This window comes from Calypte anna, chromosome 4, assembly GCF_003957555.1.
Source record: "Calypte anna isolate BGI_N300 chromosome 4, bCalAnn1_v1.p, whole genome shotgun sequence".
Taxonomy (NCBI): Eukaryota; Metazoa; Chordata; class Aves; order Apodiformes; family Trochilidae; genus Calypte; species Calypte anna.
In genome coordinates, this window is record NC_044247.1 from 18176930 (window position 1) to 18194070 (window position 17141).

A 17141-nucleotide genomic window follows, 5' to 3' on the forward strand; every position below is an offset into this window, starting at 1 on the left:
GCCTATGGACATTTTTGTATTCACCCCCAGATCACAGTTGTCCTTCCCACTATTGCTTGAGTCCCTACTATAATGCCTTTAAACACTACACGAGTCCACTGGCATCTGGATTTGCTTTCTGAGATATTAACCAGCACGTTAGCAGTTTTCATGATGCTTTCCAGAGGCACATCTTCTCAAGTACAGGAATTATACCTTAATTTCCTAAAATATTTGGCTCGACGGATATCCAGTTCCAGACTTCCAACTGCCAGATAGCCCTTGATAACATGGCTATCTTTTGTGTGTATTTTTTTATAAAGGAATAAATTGAAACATCTACAAAATGTCTACCTTGTGATACAGAATTATAAACTTGTTTTGGTTTATTAAAAGGTGATTTAAACGAGGAATAATTATGAAGCACAACTATACAGGCAGTGTGTAAATTCAAGACCAGAGACAAAAGTATGAGCTGGTAACCAAAGTCCTCCCATTTCAAACTGGAAATGAGATAATAAAAAGCTGAGATTTTAACCTGAAGCTAATATTCTGCCTCAGACAACATCACAGGAAGATTGGAAGGTGTAGCCTGAGCACCCAATAATCAGAAAATAGAAGAGCCCAACATTTCTTACTACAAATCCAACAGTTTTTAGTGCCTGTGTTTCTGCAAGCTTGCTGTTCTGAATTCTCATAGAGATTTGCTCCTTGCAGAAAACCCTCTCTTACTTTTTTAAGCCAACATCATTAGGCAACTTCCCTTTCATTGTGTAGCATCATAATTCCCCCCCCTTTCATTCACACGCTCTCAGCCGATGGCATTCATGAAAATCCTCCAAATTCATACAATTCTCCCTTTCCACCCCTCTCCACACAGACTTTTGCTTTTTTTTCCCTTAACATATGAATCAACCCAAGGATTTGGCCACTTCTCATCAGGGAGCATCGCCAGGCTCCAGAATAGAGTGAAGAAGACATTTTTAATTGATGACTCCCACCCCGCCGGCAGTGCTTTCCACCTTCGGGCTGCTCAGCAGATGGACAGGTGCCCACACCTAGGAGCATCATCTGACACACAGAAAGCTGCCAACACCAATTCTACACACTGCTCTCCCTTCTTGGGAAAGCAAACCCATGTTTTTTCAATAAATAAAATAAATAAATAAATAAATAAAACCCAGGCTCCCCTCTGCAGGATACAGCTCTCTCCGTATATCTGCTAACAACATCTCCGGATTTCTCCACCCCCTCCCCATGTTTCTCCTTTTTGTCAAGCTCTCCAGCATTTGTTCTGGGATCTAATTAAGGTCTCTTATCACCATGGCAAGAGGGGGGCAAGGTCTAACAAAACAGCATTAATGAACTGATTGTTTTCATCGAGCACATACAGAGTTCTGATTCCCAAGACTGCCACGCAACTACGGCTGGAAAAAAAAAAATCACATCTAAAGAAGTCCATGTTGTTTACATTTTTACAAGAGTTTAACTAGAAGCTCATGTAAAATTGCCATAACCCAATGACACCTTAGAACTTATTTTTGATGGGACATCTATTCAATTAGGGCAGAGAGCTTCATGTTGTTTGCTTTTCTGAGCACACGGAGAAGTTTTGCACCTGCCATCTGACTCTTCTTCAAAGAGATGATCTTCCCGTAAACTTCATTAGTTAGGTGCCATTTTATAGGTAATTCAGAACCTCTTCCCACCTTTCTGGGTTATTAAATCTATTAACATCCCAGGATATTGTTATGTAAGTACTGCTCATCTCCATTATGCAGCAGAATTAGAAAGAGCTATTAGACCCAAGTTTGCCTTGTTTCATCTCATTCTCCGTGTGAACTCAGAAACCAGAAGCAAGATAAACTTCAGGGGATGAAGGTTTTGATGCTGAAGAGAAAGACAAGGAGGAGAATGGAAGAAATCTTTGAGGGGAAAGTAACATGGGCATTTCAGGTGAGTGTTTCAGGGGAAAAGGTTCGGTGTTTTCTTGCCCTGCAAGAGTAAATTCCTCACTCTTCCTGATATTTATCTCCCTGTTCTCTCCATTCATCTTCAATCCAACTTCCAGTCACATCCAAGGATTTCAATACCTCCTACAGCCAACCTAGATCAACACTCAGGAGGATGCCCTCCAAGAAATGTCTTGTTTAAACACCACAGAAAGTACTGCTCTTAACTCCACTCCCTCTTCCTTTAGGTTCAACTGGCTCCCCAGATGCTTTTGGTAGGAACTTTTAACAGAGATCATTTTTCAGCAAGAACACAGTCCTGGCCAACAGTAATCTGCAGAAAGATCTTTCCACATTTCATGGGAATCGAAATCCGCAAAAGAATATAATGAACCTTTTAATGAAGCCTCGTCTGCTGGTCCAAAAGGCTTCAGCTGCAGAAGTTGCATTGGAGCTCTTCATCCTTACAGAACCTGCCTGTGGTCACCACCTTGTCCCAGTACCGGACACATGGGAGGTATTTCCCTCTCAAGATCTCATCTCACTCTTCCAGGTCCATCCCTCTGTACTCCTGGTAGCCTGTCTGCTTCTCAGCTTGCTCTAAAATGCAGAATGTTGTAAAAGCTGTAAGGTTCCCCTCCCCTCCCTGCTTTATACAGATGTGATGGGGTATCATATGTGTCAATGCATACATGGCCCAGAGACTTGCTCAGCTGGGAAAGCAGCAACCAGGAAGTTTCATCAGCACAAAGCTTTTTGCCTCCTGTTCGTTTAGTGTGACACTATCCATACTGAAAATCTGAATCCCAAATCCAAGGTAAAATAGAACATTTTTACAGAAACCCTATGTATGCTGAAAGAGCCTAAAGAGGCCATTACCAAGCAACACAAAAAGGTGGTGAGGAGTAAACTCCAGCAGAAGAGGAAATACTTTTGCTAAAAGAAGTAGAAAACTGGTTTTACAGCAGTAGTTGTTGGAATAATGATCAGCACTGAAACTTCTTCAACACAGCCTTCAAACCTTAACTAATTTGCACAACACTCCTGGGAAGCAAACACATCCATATGAATAACCCCATTAAAGAAGTGGGGTGAGCAGGATGGGGAATTACAGCCCTGTTGTATGGCCAAGAGAGAAGTCAAGGTTGGTGCTGGGGCTCTGGAACTCAGTTTGTTGGTTCATGTTCTCAGACCACTCACTGATACCACCTCCTTTACATTTTACGTGTAAACCCCCTACCCCTGTCACTTTTCTATGGCCACAATGCTTTTTGGAAACTAAAATCTAATACCAGAGAGGGAGACAGTAACTTAAGCCCATTGCTGCATAGGTTCAGATCCCATCTCCTAGTTAAGCACTTGCTGGCCAGCTCAGGCTGCTTGGTCATCTTCCCTTCAGACCACAGAGTATCTTCTACTGTAAATGAGTCCTTCTGCTCAGAAGAGCATTAAACAATGCAAACAATGCTCATCATATGTTGTTTGTTCTCTCATCCTCTCTGCAGGAGAGAAGCATGTGCAAGGGTAGTGATGTTTGTGAAAAGATGTGTGTTTGCAGGCAGTGTGGCACAACAAGACCATACCGTAGGACTGATGAGAATACAAACACCAGCATGCATGTTGCTACATGTTTACTCTAGATAGCAAAGGCAAAGAAACACCCCCTGCATCCAAACCAGCATTCCTTTTGTTCCAGTGTTCATGGTCCCCCCTGTCCTGGGCAAGCACTTGTTCTGACAGGCAGTTTTTTTCCTGAGTGGATTAAGACCAGGAAGCTTTGCTGAGCCAAAGAAGCAATGCTGGCACAGCTGTAAAACAACTATTTCTTATTACAACATATAATTAGTGGCTAATTTTCCAAAATAAAAATGGCCATGACATTCAGAATAAGCCTATTCCTCTTCAGAACTGTGATTTTTTTTGGCTCAAGCTGTCCTCAGATGTAAATCCACTTATGTTGGCAAATGCCACACAATTGCATCTCTGACCTAGTGGCTTTATTCAGTCGATGTGATCCAAATTCCAGAAGTCCTCTGCTTACAGAGACACCCTACCCTGCACATACATTCAGCAGACACATACACCATCACGTAGATGTAGTAAGCAGGTTTGTAATGTATGTCACTTTTCCCTGTCAGCTGTGCTGATGAATAAGGCAATGATCAGATCTCCCACCAACTACCACCAGCAGCCTTCTCATGTCCAGAAGCCACGTGCTTCTCAAACTAATTGCTCAAAACTAATTGTCAGAGGTAATTTTCAGTCAGCAGTTTCTTCTTCCTTCCTCCTCCTTAATATATTCCTTTCACAAGCATTCCCCACAGCACCTGACTTGCTCAGCAATCTTTCCTCCCTTCCTCACACTCATGCATTATGTCTTAGCCCTAATCTCTCCTTACAGCTTTTGAGCAGAGCTCCTCCAGGCAGCTGACATTTAAATAAGCTCTGTATTGACTTTTCTCCGCTGTACCTCAAAGTCCTCCTTGTTTTCCTTATGTTCATATTCCAATCCAGCTTCTGTGCAGCTCTTTGCAAAGGTAACAGAAGCAGAGCTCCACTGATAATCAATAAATATTTTTACCCTGCAGTCCCTCAGCCGGGAAGCCCAGAAAGAGATTCCCCTCTCTTTGCACACATATTCACTACTTCGAATAAAAAGGCAGAAAAAAGGTTTTTGCAAATCTGCAGCATGTTTCAGACAACACTAAGCAGGTGAACTTTCCTTTAACTCGCATTAAACCGATACAACTTTTAATTAAAAAAGTAATTTTGAAAAATTGCTTGTGCAGTGCGTAAGGTGATGTTCAGACAGCATCACTGATCCCTGGAGTTCTGCAGCCTTGAATTTAATAAACTGAATTTTCAAAAGTAAACACAGCTTGCATCAGCATGAACCTCCTATTTCAGACTAATATTTTTCACCCGTTTCTTTTTCAGCCAGGAGATGGAAGTTTTCAGGGTGCCACACACTACACGTTGCACGGGTGTCACTGGAAAGGGGGAATATTTCCAGATGCTGGAGGAGCTTTATCCACCTGCCAGCCATGGAAGAAGCCTGATGGAGTAAGGCAGGAGGGGAGATGCCCTCTCCCCGGTCCAGGGGGCACATCAGTGCCCAGCACCAACACAGCTCTAAGGACAAAAGGCTGGGGGAGCCGAGGCACCGAGTTGCAGCCTCCTGCTTCTTGCTGCAGAGAAGTCCAGTCCATGCCAAAAAATTTACACCTGAGCCTGGGTGTAATCACACTCACCCAGCAGCTCCTGCTTCTCCAACTATAATTTAGGATTTATTTTGCCTAATACGTTACTTCTTCAGCAGGTAACCCAGCAGGGTGGAAGGCAAAGGGGAGAACAAAAAATAAAACCAAAATATTTTGCCCTAGGCAGAAACAAGTAAAAAACAGGCTCAGATTTCCTTCTGTTTGTTTTTATAACTACTCACCTGCTCTTTTTGCAAGTGCTTTTAAATGAATAATTTGAATTAACTTTAATCCAAGGGTTCAAGATGGTCTGTGGCAGTAGCTGTCATTTCCCCCTTTTCCCTCCTTTCCCCCTATCAATTTATCAGCAGCAATTATCCTACTACCCCCTCATATGCACAAACGTGGATTGGGAAGTCAAGATTCCAGGGTTCATTTCACAATTGCATTTCTAGCAGGGCATTAATTTCTCCATCCACAGAGCAGGGAGAGGGGGGTTGTGCAGCTTTATCCAGCATTCACAGAACTCAAGTCGAGGCACCCTGTGCTGATCTGAAACACCACACATTTTGTTATGATAAATAAACATACCATAGAATAGCCTAGTTTATAAATACAGCATTTACCATTTTCACCTTATTTGCATTTCTGCTATTTAAAAACTCCTACCGTTGTTAGAAATCCCAAAAGGAGATGACTTTATGTCCTCAGGCCTGTGCCATCAGGAAATGGTAGCTCTGCAGGACATTTTTTCCTTCCACCAAAAACCCAGAGTCTTTCTAACTGTATTTCCTCAGCCAAACCTCCAAAAGAAAGCAACTGTAAAGGTTCTGTCTTTGGCTGCAGTTAACATAAAAGACTTAAGACATTCAGCAGGAATACCCATGGAGTGATGGATGTCACCTTCAGGTCCCTTAACTCAAAGTACCATTGCCAATTATGCAGCACAACTCTGGACAGCACCTTATTAAACACCTGCAGATTAGGTCTCAAATCCAAAAAAATATTTAAGCAGGTGCCCAAACATTAAGCATGCAAGGGTTCCCCCAAGTTCTGGTTTTAGGCTATCCGGTAACACATACCAACAAACTCCAGGAGATACAATAAACTCGTTCTTTATCTGGAGAGCTCCACTCCACAGATCAGCCTTTCAGAGATGTGCCAGCTTCAGCATTTCTAACAAGCTCTTCACACTTTTTTAAGACTAATGGGCTCCACATATTCATCTCCAATGAGTATAAATTCCCTTCCTCCCTTTCCCTTTCAAATATGTCAGGCAACATTACAAAAAACAACATCTGTGCCACAGTTATGCAATAAGCAGCGTGATAACCATTAAACTGCACTTTATAAAGAGCAGGCTGAATGTAAAACAAAACAAAACAAAAAAAAAACAGGTAGGGAAAAAAGCTCACCTTTAAGCCCTGAAGTCAAGGAGGTTGTCAGTGCTACCTCTCTCCCTTGCTTCCCTCTAAACCCCCTGCTCTGCTGCCCCACCTCGTTGCTGTTCCATGGCTGTAAATGGGAAGCCTGAACAGACATGCAATGAGCAGCACAAATGGAGTGAATCTGGCTGGAAAGGGTTTAAACATGCAGTAAGAAGATGAAGACTCTCCAAAGTGTTTTTAGTCCGTGTATGCATTTCATCAGATTAAACAAAATGGCACTATATATTTTCTTGCAACAGTTAGCAAGCCTTCTCTTTTCAAAAATATAGGTCAACGAAGCTAAACTCTGTTTTTTTGCCTCAACTCCCACTTTAAATGCATAAAGAATTAGATTTTTAGGGAGCAGAATGAAAGAAATGGTGTATTTCATGCTACTCTATACCCAGCCAAGGATCCCACAGGGTTTGCTTGGGCTTTAAAAACAAAACATTGGCATTTGTCAGAGTAAAACCATTTTTCTTTGGTCTTTGCACAACCATCCTTTCCAGATGTGAATAAATAACATGAAACAAATTCTTTTGACTTCCATTACCATACAGTGCACAGAAGGTGTTCAAGGAGAGACAGAGCAGTGTGTGAAAGCATTTGATAACAGAGGATGAAGAAGAGCACCCTGCACAAGCACCATCAGGTTTGGAAACACCCATCCCAACCCCTCTGCTGCCCTTTTGGTATTTCAGCAATCTCTAAGGCTCAGGGAAGAGTATTCAAACAGCCACCAAGATAAACTTTAGGAGCTACCACCCCGGGGTGTTACTTTACTCACAAACACATGGAAGGGATGACTAAAGGTTTAAACTAAAATGACAAAAACACTGACTAAACGGTGAGCTACACCTCAAGTTTTCACCTTGACCCTTTGTTTCCTGATATCTCCAAGTTTAGGTGTGATTTAACACAGCCCCTTCAGCAAACACCCAAGCCTAACTGAGAAACAAAATACAACACGGTGTATCCTTAAACCTCCTTTTGTTCCAAGGCCAGAACACAGGGTGAGAACTTGCAGATGAGACTGTCAGCTGCAGATTTTATGTATTTTATGTTTATTACAGGTTGTAATGGGGAACATTACCCCTATGCTTTCACATGCAAGTTTCAGGCACCACACAATCATTAAGTGTTTCTGATAGGATGTTTGGACTCCACCCTTCACAAACCTATTGATTGCAATGCAGTACCACCTTGGTCAAACAGCTTCAAAGCACAATTAAAGCAGCATTTTCCTCTTTTCCCCATTTCTGACATGGAAACATCACCCCAGCATCACCACACATCCCTTTCCTGGGGGCCATCCTCCTTCCCCCCTACTCTTGGAAATGAGAGGGTTAGGGTTGACCACCCCAAGGTGAAGCCTGAACATGGGTTTGTGCTCATAGCCTGAAGCCACTTGTGCTGCAGAACTTCCCCTGCAGAACACCACCCTGCAGCAGCTGAAAAATTAATCCAAGGAGCTTCTGCATTAATCCCAAACTAACCTTTAGGAAGACTTAAAACCTTTAGGAAAGCTTAAACTCATCCTAGTATTTACAGAGAGGGGATCCAGCATGCAGGCTGGCAGAGGCAAACATCATAGACGTGGGAGAAGAAGAAAAAAATTGAGAGGGACTGGGATAGGTTTGCTCAACACACCAACCCAGAATGGTAATTCCACACACCCTGTAACAGCCAAGGCATCAGTCACAAACTGACTCTGCATCACAACCAGCACCCATCTCTCCTCCAAAATCAGAAATGCTTCAGAAGGGTAAAATCAGCAGTATTTCCTGCAGTTCATTAAGCACCAGGTCTTAAAAAAAACCTACAGAAGAAGGGGGACTGTACCCAGACGTAAACTACAACCTGAAGGTAAACTTCCAAACCTAACTTTGTGTTGTCTTGCAAAGCAATAAATTCTGAGACTGAGCGACTGACCCAGACAAAAAATTCACCCTTTCAAATCAGAGACATCTTAGAAAGATGGTGGGTTGCCCTGTCTCCCCTTCCCATTCTGAAAGGCTGGCATTTGAACAGCTGAGATGAGGACAGGCTCAGTTCAAACCCAGGAAGAAGCAGTGCAAATTAAAGAATTAGTGCAAATTAAAAATTAGTGCAAATTAAAGAAACAGGCATTATAAACAAAACTGGTTTTAATCCACTACAAGCTCTCCAACTGGTAAGTTAATCAGACAAGTAAGACAACTAAGTAAGTCTTATTATTGGTTAGGACATAACCTTATGGGGTAGGACAAATTATTTTTTTTCTGCAGGAGGTTTCAGCTGATGGGTTTCTCCACATTTGCCATGCCTGGCTGAGTTAATGCCACGTGGCTGGCTCCTCTGCTTCAGATAAACCCACAGGCAGGGTGGGCTGGCAATGGTCCTCAATTCCAGTATCACACATTACCTGTGCTGCATCTGCCTGGCATGCTTCAAAATTAATATATCACACACACAAAGAATCTAAAGACAAGGCACCACATGGAAAGGTGATTTTGAGGTAGTGGATTTCCTTAGATACAGACATAAACAAACCATGGGAAATTATTGCGTGTTGCTCCCTACAGAGGCAGAGGTGTCAAGAAGAGAGGGGTCTGCTTGTTTGCTTTAATATGAGCTGAAAAATTGTGGTCAGCAGCAGACTTTGCCTTCTAATCTTCCCAAAAATTCTACTCATCCTTCCCCACCTAAAAGGCACAGCTATCCATCAGGCAGACCTGGTCACATTAAGGCAAGCAAAAGGTTTTTCAAAAAACGCCACCTCACACCATTTTGTAGCTAAAATTATCCCAGTGCCCAATGGTTTTCCTCACACAAATGAGAACAGCGACCACCCTGAAAAAAAGGCAATTTTCATTTTCACCCTGGAGGTTCAGAGAGGACCCAGAGTACTAATTGCTCCATTCCCTGAAGCCAAAGGAACTAAGACCAAGCATCCATCTGCACTGCCATGAACCTTAAAATTCACATTCAGAGTATTAAAACATGACCTTGCAGGCTCCAGGGAAGAAATGCTGCAAGCTGGGCAAAGAGACACCAGATTCACTTCATGCTTGTTAAACTCCCACCCACAAGCCTTGTTTCCATGAAGCAGTTAAGTATTTCTCTGAAGTTATTCAACAACTGTGAAGGTCAAGTATTGTCCTAACTGGCTGGTTGCAAACAAATGCACCTTTCATGTGGGCATGTGCTTCAGCCTGCTACCAGCCACAGAGTAAAACCCTTGTATCAGAGGAGAAAAAAAATGAAGTAAATGAGTAGCAAAGGGTACACACCTGGTCTATGGAGCACGCTTTATGCTTGCAGATGATCTCACTGACCCAGCTACGGAGCTGAAAATTGGGGCCAATGCAATGGAAAGGACTTTTTTTTTTTTTTTAATGGGTGAAACTTATAGTTTCAGCTAAAATACTAAAAATTAAAAAAAAAAAAAAGAAAAAGAGCTTCAGTGGCACTTCTGAAGAATAAAAAAAAAAAAAAGGCTTTGGAAGCTTTAGATTTGAAGCTTCACAAGCTTCTTATGAAAAATGCAAGCTTTGAAAAACTTCTGAAGATTTAATATTCTTACTTTGGGCTTTTCTACTGCCAACGGACTACAGATGCTGTAACTAATAAAAAATAATTAATGCCAATAAACAGACCCTTCATAAGGCTTCAGCTTCTCTTCTCCATCAAAGACTCAAGTCATTCATTGGGACATTGTAAAGGAAACAGAATCCATCCACAAAGCCTTCCTTTTCCACATTTGGCTCGTCTGCACTTTAAGTCACAATCAAAAACCTGATTTTTTTCCTAAGTATGCAGCTGTACAGGTAACTCCTGAGCATGGCAGGGACCTCACCTAGACCAGGACTGAGAAAGAGCTGGGAATTTGTGCACCAGCCCTCCAAAGAGCCCAGGTCTCAGGCAGACAATGAAACAACCAGGCAGTTTCTCCACACCAAGCAGTATCCTACTGCACACCATGTCCCAGAGCTCCTGAAAGCTGAACCAAGTCCTGAAAGACTCACAAGAGCTCATCCTCCTGGGAACCTCCATCTGGAAGAATGAACACCCTCAAAAATGCCAACAGTCTCATAGCACCAGCCACCTTCCCACCCGTTTCAGAGTGCCAGGAGAAACACTGTGACAGTGCTTGGGGGTTTAAGGAAAGGAGCAACTCCTAATCCCCAGGGGAGAGGAGAAGCAGAAATTACCTCAGTTGTTCTGTTTTAGAAACCCTAACATTTCCCTCTCAAAGGGGAGAAGCCTGTAAGAGCTTCAGAACACCACAAAGCAGTAAGGATGACCTTCACAGCATGAACCACATGCATGAGGAGCCATCTGCATAACAGAGGCTCAGCATAACTAAGGTGAGAAAGCTGATAAATTGGTAAAAATACCCAAAGCAGTGCCTAGGCCAAGGGTACAATCTCTGCCAGGCCTGAGCCTTTCACTGGCACACTGAAGACTAATGCCATGCAAAGTGACATCTTTATGACTGACCTCCAGCTCTCCTGGACTCTTAGGACAGACACTCTTGGTCTCACACCCAGGGACAGCACCAGCTATTTGCAGAGACGATGAACAGAGTAATTATAACAATTCAGAAAGGGGTTAAAATTAATTTGGTAAATGAATCCAAGCAGAAGCAATGCCAGCCCTTTTGGTCCTCATGGTCCTACCCTCCCAAAGGGCAACAGCAATGGATCAAGACAAGATCATCCACCAGAAACCTCCACCCATATTCTGAAGATACAACAGACACAAAACAAAACAAGGAATACAGGATCAGTGGAAGGAAACAAACAGCGAGCAGAATTTTCTGTCATGGGAGACTATCGAGACAAGTGCTTGGGTAAATTAAGCAAATCAGGCATTTTATAGAAAAAAAAAGGGTTTACCAAACAAGACTGCAAATATGAGCTCACATTGCTGAGCATAAATCACCTTCTGAACACTGAAGAGTCAGAAGAAAACTGAGCCCAGGGACAAGAGCCTCCATTGCAGCCCATTCCCAGGCCATGTCCTCCAATGCAGCCAGCACAGACCTCCTGTGACCAGAGGGCAGTGGGTGACATCTCTGTTCTTGGCAGAGCTGACACAGTGATGCAGACACAGATCCAGCTCATCCCTAACGCTGTGTGGAGTCTGCAGAACCATCCAGCTCAGCCCAGGAGAAAGCCATACGAGAACACCTTCTGTACACAAGAAATTCTTGAGATTTAAAGTTTTAACACAAGCTAACAAACGCCAGGGATGAAAGAAATCCGGGGATGAAAGATCTCCATGACACCTGCTTTGAATAAAAAGACATCGCTACAAAAATATCAGAGACCTGCTGGTCTAGAGCCTTTGCTACACGTCATTCCCCAGACATCAATTTGCAAGAGAGGCACACAAAAGCAGCATTACACAGATTACATCCTACTCCCCTCAACTGCAAACAAAATCTACCCAGCACTACCACTTCACCATCCAAAGCACTACTGAACTAAAGCCACCTCCTCTCGCTCTTCACAAGGCTTCTTCTTTTGTGACAGATAAGGCTTCAACACTGATCTGCAGAGCTGACAGCTCGTCCCATAAACTTCTCTCTGCTTCAATCGATAATCCCAATTTTTCCCCATGTCTGCAGGAAGAGAAACCATGTTGCCAACACTTCGGCACTGCCTGGGGGACGCAGCATCCTTCAGGCAAAACCCACACCCGCCACCTGGATGCTTATACCACTTCATCTTCAGCACCTGGAACTTCAGGGCTTCCCACACAACAAAGTAACACGTGGTAATAATTAGCGTTTCCTTGTAACAGCACCCAGGAAACCAGAGGGCTGAGACCCCACATAGAGGTCACAAATTAGGCAGGACCGCAGGCTGGGACAGCCCAGCCCAGCCCCCTGCAGAGGTGACACCACGGGTGTGTGCAACCAGCTCGGAGGAAGGAGGGAAGAGCAAGGACCCAACAAACCATGGTTTGCTCCGTTTTATGCCACACGGCTCATTTACTCACTACTGGCAGCCTCCACAAAATCAGGCTCGTCAAGCACCTGACTGTATACATAGGTAATGATTATAAAGCCAACTCAAGCAGGGCTAAAAGTACACAAAGATCTAGCATAAAAATAAAAGTGCAATCCTCTCCCAGGTGAAAACACAGGACTCTGAACATAACAGGTAGATTATATAAAAATTAGTTTGCTTCTAATTCTCAAAATGTTTGGTTTTTTTTTAAACTCCCTCACAGACCAAACACTGTCATTACTGAGAAGCAATAACAATTTTACTGTATTTAACACTCAAGCTACTCACTTCTCCCAGGGCCAAACACAAACTCAACTCTGGCAGCATCTGCACAGCCCCCATGCAAGGACGGCAAGGTCTGGAGTATCCATGGATTCTCTCTCCCTGGATTCTGCCCAAGGTAAACACCATTTCCTAAAGATTCTTTTTGTACGTGACAGGATATAAACTTAAAAGTGAGGGTTTGCTGTTGTGCTTGGGGAAACCAGGGCCCTTGCTTTGTTATTATTGTGTCTGCAATGGGAAAGCCTTATTCTCTGCTGTGAAGTGCTGCTGCACCTTGTATCAATAGTCCTACACCTGGGATCCCAACCCCAGCTGGACCCCTTTGTCTGGGAACACATTCTCTCCAAGCCTCACCTTTGTCCTTCCTGGTCATGCAAACACATCTAAGTCTTTCCATTTGTTTCTCTTTAAACACAGGAGAAAGACACCCATGAAGACTGATCACGAAAACATCCACAAGGCATCACCATCTCAGAAGAGGGGGACCCCATCGAGGCACTGTCACACACACACACACACACTCCCTGTCCCTGATACTGAAGTTAAAACCCCAGTGGTCACAATCTTTTTTTTTTCTTTTTTCTTTTTTTTCTTTTTTTTGGTAATCCAAAAAAGGCTCTTCCACATCATTCAGAATTCAACATAAAAACCACCAGAAAAAAAAAAAAAAACCAAACCTAAACAACAAACCCCCCAAAAATACCTCCCTGCATCCCAAAGCAAAGCACTGGGTGAGGTGCTGAGAGGGGAGGGGGGGGATGAGGTGCATGGGGAGGCTGGCTCCCCTTTTCTGCCTCCCTTTTATTTCTGCTGAGTGTAGTAACACTTGAACTGGCTCTCTTTATTTGCAGCCGGATACGCGCTTTCAAAGATACTGTACTACTGTGTAGGCCAAGCAGGGACTCTCTTTCTTCCCTTAGTTAGGGCTTTTGGGAAAATAATTATTCACCAGAACTGCCATCATGAACAGGGAAAGCTAAATCAATGTAGCTTTGTATGGGCCATTGCCAGTGCAAAGCAAATACTCCATCAAGACATGGATCAGTGAGAATTTTATCACTCAGAATCCTTATGCACATCTTTGTGTATTTTTAATATCCATCTTATTACTTGGCATTGCCCCCCGCTCCTCGTGCTCCTGCACCTCACCCTCCCCGCGGATTTGTCTTGTGTCACTGGCAGCTACAGGGCTTGGCCATAAGATTCACATGCTCAGTAGGAACATCTTATACACAAGCCAGGTTTATTCCCTTAAAAAATAATTAAAAAAAAATAATAAAGCATTGGTGCATAGCAGATTTATTCACTGAACAGGTTGATTTATTTAACAGACTTGACATGCATCAAAACCTACTATGGGCTTACATAATTGTTATCCTTTTAGCAGGTCTGGTTCTTTTGTCAAGTATTTGTTTTTAAGAAGTGATTCACTAAAGACTGCTGCCTTATGCACAGTTCACATACCTTAACAAACGTAGCCTTGCATGGGGTATTAGCTGAAGTGACTTTAAATTGCATTCCACCTCCTCCAGCGCTGCCGTTATTTTTTTTATTTTCTTTTACTCCCTGTATTCCTCCCCTACCCCAACTAAAACCAAAATAAAATAAAAATAAAATCACCACCGAGCTTCAGCGTGCACAGGGGCATACACAGGATTCCACTCTGCTGTAGAACAGACTCTTGGCTGTGGTTACCGCATTACCACACCGCTCCACCGGTACCAGCAGGTACCGATACCAGCAAGTACCGATACCGGCAGGTACCCCCGACACCCAGAACGCACCTCGCAATACCAGGATGTTGATGGCTGCACGGGAGGTTTTGGTGAGGAGCTGGATGGAGGGGCAGAAGGGACGAGCAAAACCGCAGGCTGGAGGAACCAGGGAGCCGTTTTGTTTTCACGCAAAGAGGCTCATTCAAGGCCCCGGCTCGCACAGGCGCAACCGCTCCTCTCCAGCCCCACGCATCCACCCACGACACCCATCCACAAATTCCCTAAATACGCACCCATCCTGCGCTTCTTCCGAGGGGAGAGCATCGCCGAGAGAAACCCCATCACCTCGCCTTTCATCGCCGGTCCCACCGCACCTCGCTCGGGTTAATACATCACAAAACCGCATCGCTCGCCAGCGGCACAGTTCATTTGGGAGCCGAGGGTTTCATTATTCTTCCCCCCCCACCCCTCTTTTTTGTTTTTTTCGGGTTTTTTATGTAGCTCCCCGCTTCAGCCCGCTCCCCGCACACACACAGGTCACATCTTACACCCGGTGAGCACAACACCTCACAGCCGCCGACACCGCCGCACGGACGCGCAAGCGGTTCGGGGAAATTAAAGAGACCGGAATAAAAACCGCACGAACCCAATTCTCCACCGCTCGCTAGACAGATGGTTAATTATATTCACAGCCGCATTTTTCGCTGGGATAGAGTTTCAGACAATGAGCCAGTTTTATTTCATTAGCCAGTTTTCTAATTTTAATACGCGGAATGACAGTTACTTCCAGGGCCGGGGTATTTTATTTATCTTTTTTAATAAAATCTCATCCCCCTCCTCCTTTATTATTTTTTTGTTGTTGTTGTTCTAGCCGAGGCTGAAGTAAGTGCAGCCCCCCCACACCTCGCTGTAAATAAACCCCTCGGGGGCGTGAAGGGAGGCGGAGGAGGCAGCGGCGGGGGCCGGGGGGGCCCTGCGGGGCGGAGCCCCCCACCCACCGAGGCACCTGCCCGGGGCCGGGTGGGGTGAGGTGAGGGGGGGGTGACACGGCGACAACTTGCCCCGCGCAGGCCACCCCGCCTCACACAGACAAACACACACAGACCCCCCGCAGCCACCCCCCGGCCTCCCCTCGCGTCCTCCCCTCACACCACACACACCGCGGCCACCCCGCGCAGGCCGCCGCCGCGCAACTTCCCCGCAGGCCTCCGCGCCTCGCAGGCCGGCATTGCCATCAGCATCCCCCCCTCTCACACAGACACACACACCACACAGACACACACATTCCCCCCTTCCCTCCGCGCCCCGGTCGCCTCCTCCTCCTCCTCCTCACCCCCCCCGCTCGCCTCACGCCGCCTCCCCTGCGGCTCCCGCGGTGTGCGTGGAGGATGAGGAAGGGGAAGGAGGGAAGGAGGGAGGTGGCGGGAGGAGGGTGTGTGTGGGGGGGGGGGGGGCAGGGGGGGGGGATGGTGAAGAAGAAGCGCGGCAACGGCGTCGGGACTCACCTCAGCGCCGGGACCGTGAAGGCAGAGGCGGAGGAGGCGGCGGGGGCCGGCGGGTCCCCCCCCGCCCGCCAGGCGCTGTCGGCGGCGGCGCTCAGCGCTGCTCCATGCGCCCGGGGCCCCGGCGCGCGCAGGTGGACGCGCCCGCCCCCCCCTCCCTCCCTCCCTTCCCCGACCACCCCCCCCCCACCCCCCCCGCCCGCCCCTCCCCCTCCCCCGCCCCTCCCCCGCCGCCGCCGCCGTCGCCGCAGGGCCCGCGGCGGAGCCAGCGCTCCCGGCCCTCACAGCCCGGCTCCCCCCCGCCCGGGGCGCGGAGCCACAGCTCCCGGCCCTCAGCCCCGCCGCCTCACGGCCGGGCCTGCCTCTCTATTCCCCCCTCCTCCCCCCCCTTCCCTCCCTCATTCCTGCCCGCCCGCGCTCCCCGCTGAGGGAGGGACGGCTCCCGCCTCGCCCCCCTCCGCCGCTCCTTCCTCGCCGCCGCCCCGGTTGCCCGTGCCCATTCAGGAGGTACCGGGAGCCGCCGCCGCTGCCATTGTTTCCCCTCAGCCTCGGGACCGGCGGCCGTTCCTGTTCCTCCTCCTCCTCCTCCTTCTCCTTCTCCCCTCATCCACCCCCTCGCTCCCCTCACAGCCCCGGGCCGAGAGCGCGCGCGGCCAGCGGGCATAAAGGGCGCGTGACCGCGGGCCCGGAGCGGTGAGGTGAGAGGAGAGCGGGAAGGGGACACAGGGACACCGCAGGGACACCGCAGGGATACAGGGACACCACAGGGACACCACAGGGACACACGGTGCGGCCTCACCTGCCGCCGCGGCCCGGGACAGGTGCTGGGACCCAGCGTCCGGCCCAAAGGGGCAGAACAAGGTTCCCAACCCCGGGAAGGGCAGCGTTCCCTCACATCCCCTCCTCCCCCCAAATCCCGGGAAAGGAGGGGACGGGGGGCGGGACACGGCATCCCGGGGGTGCAGCCGGGCTGTGGGGGAAGGCCAGGCCGCAGGGAGGGGGGTTTGGGATGGAGAGGGCAGGAGGGGAACCTGCCCCATCCATCCCCTGTCCCTGTCCCTGCCCCCCCTGCGGAGCGCAGA

General features: G+C 46.9%; 1 protein-coding gene across 1 annotated transcript in view; it reads right to left on the reverse strand.

Annotated features, from left to right (window-relative positions):
* NEXMIF (neurite extension and migration factor) overlaps positions 1-16103 on the reverse strand; it is a 152312-nt gene extending 136209 nt beyond the window's left edge. The window contains exon 1 of the mRNA XM_030449423.1: positions 16063-16103. The gene's annotated coding sequence lies outside the window, so the exon portion shown is untranslated. The remainder of the gene's footprint in view (positions 1-16062) is intronic.
* Positions 16104-17141: the final 1038 nt, after the last annotated feature.